The following is a 9,056-nucleotide window of genomic DNA, read 5'->3' on the forward strand; positions in this document are numbered from 1 at the left end:
GGTGACGTAGAAGCGACAGCGGCATCAACGAGTTTGCTGCGTTACTGTGGCGATTGTTGACCGTTATATTGAATGTAAACAAGAAGCTGCTTGGTCGCTTCTCTATCGTCATCGTGTTAAAACCAGCCAATAGCGCGCCAGGTAGATAAGCCAGTTTGTGATTGGTTCCAGCTAAATTGTGAACTGAAGCAGGAGAATTAAATGTGCAAGTTTCCAGACCGAGCTGCAGGACGAAATCAAATCGCCGGCAGAGTGAGGTTTGCCCTCATTCATCGTAGTATTTACTTTTTACAACACTCAAAAATAGAACAAAATCTACACACCTAAACATTTAAAGCAGCTCCAAACAAAATCTCCAGTTTGTCTAAATAAATCACAAGTTCAATCACTCACAGACAACCGTGGCTCTCTTTATACTGTAACTCTGTTACTAGGAAAGCGTCTGCTTATCTAAGCTATATTAGGTTTCAAAACACATGCAAACTCTTAGATCAGTCCTGCTGCTCCCTGCAGACTAGTTTCCCAATTTACATTCTGCCCCATCATTAATCCAGCTTTACTCCACTTTGTCAGGTTGAGAGATGGTAATGAATAAATTCTGAGCTTTCCACCGGTTTGTGTTTATTTGTGTTCTCCCACAGAAGAAAATACAGCCTTTCTACGTAAAAGCAGAACGTTTTTTAATCTGCATTTGCACATGCATGAGAACTGTACCACACATCTGTCTGAGCTCATCAGAATAAATTGCAGCATGACAGTCAGAGTTATTTCAAACGTGCCGGTAGAATTTAGATCTATTCAGAAGGCTTCGTTTCCCCCGTCCGTAAGAATGCAGAAAGACTGAGAAATCAGCAGGGTGATGCATGTTCAGAGCTGACCACACACACACACACACACACACACACACACACACACACACACACACACAAAACACACACCACACACACACACACCACCACAACACCACACACACACACACACACACACACCACACACACACACACACCAACGTGTGCCTCAGGGGCTTATTAGCCAGGTAGCTCCCATGAGTTGTGACCCTCCAATCAGTTCCTACACATACCAGTCCATCAAACAAGTAATATTATACGGATACAAATACAAACACACTCTCAAGTTAAATGGTCAGTAAGTCTGAGGCGGATGGAGTTGCTCAGTTGTCATGGAGATGGTTCAATTGTTATGGTCACACTGTAAGCATCCCCATGACAACTAAGCAACTCCATCCAGGTAGAAAAGAGTTTTAAAATACCAATAAAAAGGACCTTGTGTTGAGGTCAGATACAAAAAGTACAAAAATGAAGACCAAAGAAAATTCTACTTTGTAAATGTAAATGTGCTGTATTTATATAGCGCTTTTCCAGTCTTAACAACTGCTCAAAGCGCTTTTACATCTACAGGATACATTCACACAGGGGCAGGGGCGGGGATCGAACCACCAACCGAACACACACACTTTTGGCAGGCAACCGCTCTACCACTGAGCCACAGCCGCCTTTGTCCTGTTTTATGATTGCAGCAGACATCTCTAACGAATATCTTAAAACATGGGCGTCTGGATTCCAATAGTGGAAAGTAAAAAAAAAAAAAAAAAAAGTTTATTTATGTATCTATGGAGGCGTAGAGGTGTTACTGTCTTACTATCTAACATGTATTGTTGCTTCTCTGGTTTAGAGTCAATAGTAACGGCAGGAATTCTAATTTCCTGCACAGCGGAAGTGGAGGAGCAGTCACACAACACACACACACACACACACACACACACACACACACACACACACACACACACACACACACACACACACACACACACACACACACACACACACACACACCACACACACACACACACACACACACACACACACACACACACACACACACACACACCCACACACACCACACTTTTGATTCCTACAGTAAGCTCATTTAATATTACCTCACTAAAACAGCCATTAGTAAACAACGGAACCCCTTAGTGTTGCTTCTGCCTCTCACAGCCAATCAAACAGCGATGGGGTGTTTGCCGCCGCCGCTTACTGCTTTTATAGTGCTGGCGTAAGCCTCTGCAGCAGCCACGAGGCTGATTCCCATTAGAACAAACCTATTTGGCTTGCATTACAAACCCATTCAATCAGGCAGCCATGCTCTGCTTTTTCGTTTAAGCCTGGAGGCTGAGAGTGAATCCAGCCACTGCCGTTCAATAAGTGAATGGGTTATTGCAGCTGATTCTCCGTATCAACCTCATTTTCTCCCGGGCTTATAGGGAGGGAAAAAAAACATGTTTTTTTCTGCAATTGTTGTGCAATAATTTGTATTTATAACCCTTTTATAAATAAGATGAAGTGCTGTACACTGTGTTTGCTCATGGAATATGCAACAGTCACGGGTGAGTGGGGTTATTTTCATGTTCGATGGCAGACAGGTGTGGAGGACCAGTCACTCAGCCTGCCAATTGTGATGCCAGAATGGCCTCTCCTGGCTTTGTAAGCGGGAGGCTCATCGCGTCCTTTATGCCACGCTTGAGTGTCATCACTTGTGAGGACCTGTGCTAAATAGTATGATGCAGCCCTGCGTGGCCTCGCAGCAACCAGACGGTGACCGGTATGACCCAGTTGTGAATTGACTTGAGTGACGTGGCTGTAATAGTCACAGACTCAGTTTATTACCTATCACTCTCTGCATCACTGAATATGATATGTGGTTAGCCTACATTAGGAAACTGACTCTCAGGCCTCAAGGCAGCATCTGAAGTACACTTCATTTTGGGATCCTCCTGTGTACATTAGCCTATTATAGACTACTTTTACATCACACTGCGCTGATTTTGAAAAAGGTTGGGATGAATTCTACAAAACAAACAAAATGAAAGTTGACCCTAGTTATGCAGCTGCTGTTATAACAGTGGCCAACTACAATAGGCAGGAATCAAACTTGGCTCAGCCTACACAGGGTTAAATAGTTACTTTAATGTAAAAAACGGTGTGTTGAATATTATAACATTATCATGGCAAAAATGCCAAATTTCAATTAATTCATTTCAGTTGAAGTTGTGAACGGTAAGACACATATGATAATGTTAAATAATGGTGATAGGGGAAGGAAGGAGTCTGAAAAGAAAGAGGGCCAAGAGCAAGGATGTATTCTGGCCAAGAGTCATCTACTGCACTTATGACCCATAATTCCACCTTCACTAAATTTAAAACTTAGCTAAGTTAAAATATAGGCCTTTAAGTGTTAAGTGGAGTTGTTCATATCATTTATTTAAGACAGGTTGCACCACACAATCTAGTTGTAATGTAGAAATTTGTTTAATTAATTCTTAATATTTATACCTACTAGCTGCCAAGTGGAACTGTCAAGTATATTGAATTAACTAACCAAGGTAACAGTGGCTTGCAAATACGACTGTTTGGATTACAGAATAAGAGGTAATATTAAATATGATCAACAAGCTTAGCTTCATAAGATACACCAAAAAAGTGCATTACAAAACAGTGCAAATGATCATGTAAACTAGATTAGCATAATTGGTTTAATTCTAAACTGAATATTGCTAACTACGCAACTATGAATGCATTTAGAGATAAAACAAAGTAATACCTACATTTACAAAGAACTGGCAGTTAAGTTAGGCTATATGTTAAACACTGTCATTCTCGGAGGTTATCCTAAAGCTTGTGATGCGACAGTGAGTATTAAAAGTATTTACTTGCTAAGCCATGCAGTTTGAATGGTTCAGCATAATTTAGTAAATCACTAGTTTGAAACTAGCTTTAATCGCAATTTTTGTAACTGGAGCAACCTAATCCTGTATTGTACATTTGTGTCTGTACACCTAACATAAATCTTGATTTACCTGCTAGGACTGAATAAGAGCCATCCAAATAATACAGGATGGATGTTTGAAAAGTTTTATATAACCAGACAACTCAATTAAAAACAGATTGCTATTTGCAACGAGAGGCTGGCAAAAGGCCTCATGGAATTATTGAATTTGCCGTGTGTTATCAGTAGGGGAGTCACCTTTACCAGTAACACAAACTTGATAAAAATGTGTCACTTACTGCTGCAATTTTCTGTTTATGATCTTTATCAATTAATGTATCCAAACTATTTTCAAACACGGGTAGAGTTTTTATGAATTCAAACACAGCACATCTGATTTGAGCAGCATACTGAGCCCCAGTCAGACAGCCTCTACAATTATCTGCCACTATCACTTATAATCAGATCACATTTTACAGCTGGTTTTGCCGCAGTCACCTTCACAGCAGCTAAAACGGTTTAAAGTTCACTTGCCTTTTTTTTGTTGCTTCCCAGATCCCATCCCGCCTCAATTTCCATCTGGTCTGAACTGGCAGGGCTGGGGCTGGCCTCTTGGCAGTGTTGGGGGGCCACTGGGGGAGGGGAGCTGCTGCTGTGATACTCATTGCTTCATTGGGATTCTCACTGGATCCAATCACACTGTCAAGCTTGGATAGGAGGCGTATCTCTCTCAAACATCACTCACTGACACATGCAGATGGAGACGGAGACATACAGTATAAATGTGCACCCACATACTCATGCACCCTTCACCAGCATCACGCTCGGTCTTGATCTTCACATGCCTGTTGATGCTCTTGACTGCAGAGCAACAGTAACGCAGTGTTTTGGTGTGCAGCTCAGGCTCTCCGCTCTTATTCACTCTTGTGTTTTGCAGCCCTTTCTCATCTGGGGAAACTAACCTACTTGAATTTTCAAAATTGTGTTCCACTTCAGTGGTAATCTCATTCAAAGTTATGGTAATATTACTCTAATGTCAGCACAATTAACAACTAGATGCACTTCGCCAAATTGCTGCAAATTACAGTAGACTGTGGTGTATATGGAGGTTCTCTACAAGAATGAGACTTTAACCACAGATGCACTATGCATGCATTATGTATGCATGGTAATAAATACCCTCAAGAGTAAAGAATCCTGAGCTGCCAGACCTGGTCCCTAGATGGCACTGTGTCCACTAGGCGAGAAAGCAGCCCTGCTGTTTATCATGCAGCTGTGACAGCCTGTAAAAGCTTTTGTCAGTGGAACTGAAGATTTAGAGCCCAGATTAGCGCATTCATATCTTGGCAGTTAATTAGGGCTGAGGAGCTAACTGAAAGCTTTGGCTGCTGAGTGATGGAGCGGAAGAATAAGAGGAGGTGTGCTCTCTGCAGGCAGACACAAAAGTGAATTAAGTACACATATATACACACACCTGACTATTGTGCTAGCATATCACTGTGTGCACCCAATGTGACATATGAATATGAATGCTTAACCCACATATGTTCAACCATTTCTTTCTGTGCGTGTGAACTGTGATGTGGCTTAAGCATGCCCAATGCGTACATACACCTACACTACACTTCTATTTGAGGTTCACGCATGTGTGTATGTGTGTGTCCTTCATATTGCTGCAGTTAAGGTCAGCGGACTCATATTTTACCTGTCAGGACTGATCACCATCACCTTCACAGCTGCTTTTCTTCAGTCCGCGGAGGATACAGCATCTCTCCTGAATCTTTATTGGGACAAATAAAATAAGCTGCATGTCTACAATCTGTAGAGGGGGAACCATAAAATGCTACAGCTGCAGACATACCCAACGCATTTACAGCATACTGCCTCTGTGTAGGAGGCAACAAAACCAGATTTCATCGGTAATCACTGACAGAGCGGATGCATCGCTCTTATAAAGCTGCTGTTTATTTGAAAGGAAAAACATGCCACAAAGCGTTTAAGTGGAATTAACCAGTTCATTAGTTGAAGTAAAATTTCATGACAGGTCAACTGTCAGCCTTTAAATGCATGAAGGGGAGCCAAGCTGCTCCCTTGCTGCCATTCCAGAGAGCTATACAGGGCGATGGCAGAGCTAATGCAGTCAAACACACACAGAAATCCATTTGGAAAAGCCATTAGCAAATGTAAATTGTTTTTCTGTCAATTAAGATTTGAATTATCCAGCCAACATCAGCGGGATTGATGTAATCTACATCTACTAATTTGACTAAAAGGAAAAGTAGTTGCTACACATTAAATCCTATCAATAAACTTTGTCAGCCAACAACTGTGTAAGCAAATGGGTTGTGAATATCAAATGGACACGTTTCCTTTGCTGGCACCCTGCTTGTGTAAATCTGGAAGTGACTAATGGTTGTGAAAACAGCAACACCTCACTGTTCAGGGTTTGTGTCAGTAGGCTTTACAAGAGCAAAATAGAATTGTTTTTTTCAGTATTAATACGGTTCTTGTTTGGGGACTTGAATTCATAATGATCATAATATTATGTTGTTTTGTTATTTGGGGAAATATCTGGCTAGACTATGATGCATTATGTAATTTCTGTTTCTTTTAGTGGTAATTTATGCTGCACTTACCTTTCCTGGTGCTTGTTTTTGTTTCTCTGTTCTTTTGACGTTATTATCGTGTTAAATACTTCATGGAATTTGCCTTTTTACTTTAATGTCTGTCCTCTGCACCGGGGGAAAGGCATTTGTATTTTCAGGATGTCAACCATAGTATTTAATTATTCTCAGTCACACTGTCACATTGTGGATTTTGAGATTTAGCTGCCATCTGACCAGCTCCTTCTCTTTTCATACAATGTCACAATTCGACTGTGATTGATAGTCCAGTATGATGTTGTGAATGAAATTTATTGTCTGCTGCAGATGCTGCTGATTACAAATCCGCTCTATTAGACAGCTGAGATAAAAGCAGCGAGGTTCTAGCACTGTGCACTGCAGCTCGAGGCTTAATTTACAAAAGACCAGATACATTTCAAGGGATTTCAAAAAAGGGCAGTCAGCTTAGAAAGGAACTGTCATCAGGGATGGCAAACAGCTTAACATGCCTTACATTCTAAAATATTTTATATAAAAGTGCATGACATCAGTATTTTAACCTAAAGTCAAAACCCAGGAACTACATATTTGATCAAAACTGAGTTAAGACGTGAATCTGACTCTTTGACATGTATAACCTGTGAAAACATCTTATTAAATGTCATTGGTGGAAGAAGTATTCAGATCCTTTAGCTTATTTAGGCTAAGTAAAAGTACTGATACCCCACTGCAAAAATACTCTATTACAAGTTTAAGTCCTGCATTTAAAAGGTTACTCAAGTAAAAATATGTAAGTATCATCAGGAAATTGTATTTAAAGTATTAAAAGTAAAATCTACTCAATAAAGAAACACATTTTTGAAACTGGAAGGTTAAAAAAAACCTCAATTAACCAAGTTTAATCATTTCAGCTGTAGACTACTTGTAGGCATAATTCCTGTTGGGTAGTTACATTTTTAATAAAACATCGTATTTTATAAACTACATGTGTTTTGCGTGTAAAAATGTTAATTTATAAAGTAACTAAATCTGTCAGATGAATGTAGTGGAGTAAAAACTTATTGTTCTCTCTGAAATACCTAGAAAGTAAAAAAGTAGAATGTGGCATGAAAATAAAAAGGCAAGTAAAGTACAAGTAGGCCTAATTCCAATGTGTACAACCGTCCGTTCTTCCTTTCCTCAACACAACCGTCCGTTCTTCTTTTCCTCAACACAACCGCCTCGTTCTTCCCGCGTCATGGAAACGTAAGGCCAACCACGACCTTTTCCTTAATCTAAATGCGTCAAAAGTGACGCCATAGTCCCGACCAAGCACGTTGAGATAAATTGTGTTTAGATATTACGCTAAATAACAATTTTAGCGTCAATTACAACAAATTAATTGCTACAACGCTCATAAAGACTATCAGCTCCACACAACTCTCTCTGTATTTCTCTCAATAAGCCTTAGAAAATTCTCTTGTTGCGCAGAAACTCAAGTGAAGATAATTACCTTTTCTGAAGAGTCCATCGTGTCTTTTTAATCCTGTGTCCTCCTTGGCTAAACTACTAGCAACAGCGTGGAGGAGGAGTGGGGGGCTGTGCAACGACAGTTTTGTTGTCATGACTTAAAATGACAGCAACTACGCACTGTATCTTTAAAGAGATAACGCTATATACCACACCAAGCCAAACGGCAGTTAACTGCACAGCTGCCACAGAAAGAGAGCAAATTACACAGCTAATGCAAACAAGCTAGCTATATCAAACAAGACAGCTACAGCTAATCTTAGTTTAAAGCAAAAACTAGATACAGGTGCCGTTTTTTCCTAGCTATCTCCAAATGAATAATGTCTATATTGTCGAACTTGACATCTCGACCATTAGTTATTTGACATATAAAATGAGGTAGTAGTTTAACCCAACGATGGAGAAAAACAAAAGAGCTGAATTTCCGCTAGCTTGATGGTAATTAGCTAGCAAAGCAAATTTCAATAATGTTAGCTTCCATTTCCACTTTTAACATAGTGGGATTAATGCGTGGTTAAGATACATTACCTTTAAATCCCATATTACATTTATTCAATTGTAAATTAAAGTATATGATTAATTCTGTGGAGATTATCCAAAGGCAGAATGCAGTAACAGTATGACAATTTCAGGGCAATAAAGACAGACTGCGAGAGGAAAACAATTCAGCACTTTACCGTGTTAATTTGGTCTGCTAGCAAACGACAGACAAAAGGCCTAAAAAGCACTACCAACAGGGTAAAGATCCCATAACTACGTTTATAAGCTGCCAAACCAAAAAAAAGTGCCTTTAGGAAGAATGGGAAAATTGTGGGAACCTGACAGTATGCCTAACGTTACGTCATGTCAGGTGTGCAGCAAGCATTTTGTCACCTAGTCAAATATCTAAATGTCAGCTTTAGGCTAACTAATTTTTAAGCTAAAGCATCAGCTTTAAATTAGCATTACTAACAACTAGCTAGCTACAGGCATTTTGTTTGCCTTTTCAGCCCATGGTTGCATGTTGTGGTACACACTATTTCCCCTGTGGTGTCATGGCTTTCAGAGTAGCCATCTGTCTCTTTGACAATTTTGGGTACAATAATCTGCCTAAAAAAGGGTATAGCCTACATATTCATTACAACGTCTCTATCGGTTATCGGTTTTGGAGGTTGTTTT

The 9,056-nt window shown here is 40.0% G+C and overlaps 1 long non-coding RNA gene across 1 annotated transcript; it reads right to left on the reverse strand.

Annotated features, from left to right (window-relative positions):
• Positions 1–4,057: 4,057 nt before the first annotated feature.
• LOC116706013 (uncharacterized) lies at positions 4,058–8,078 on the reverse strand. Its single transcript, XR_004336121.1, has 3 exons — positions 7,882–8,078; positions 5,492–5,566; positions 4,058–4,530 (listed from the first exon to the last, which is right to left on the reverse strand). It is a non-coding gene; the product is annotated as an uncharacterized LOC116706013 (long non-coding RNA).
• Between the last annotated feature and the right edge of the window lie 978 nt (positions 8,079–9,056).

The sequence above is a fragment of the Etheostoma spectabile genome, chromosome 18 (assembly GCF_008692095.1).
Source record: "Etheostoma spectabile isolate EspeVRDwgs_2016 chromosome 18, UIUC_Espe_1.0, whole genome shotgun sequence".
NCBI lineage: Eukaryota > Metazoa > Chordata > Actinopteri > Perciformes > Percidae > Etheostoma > Etheostoma spectabile.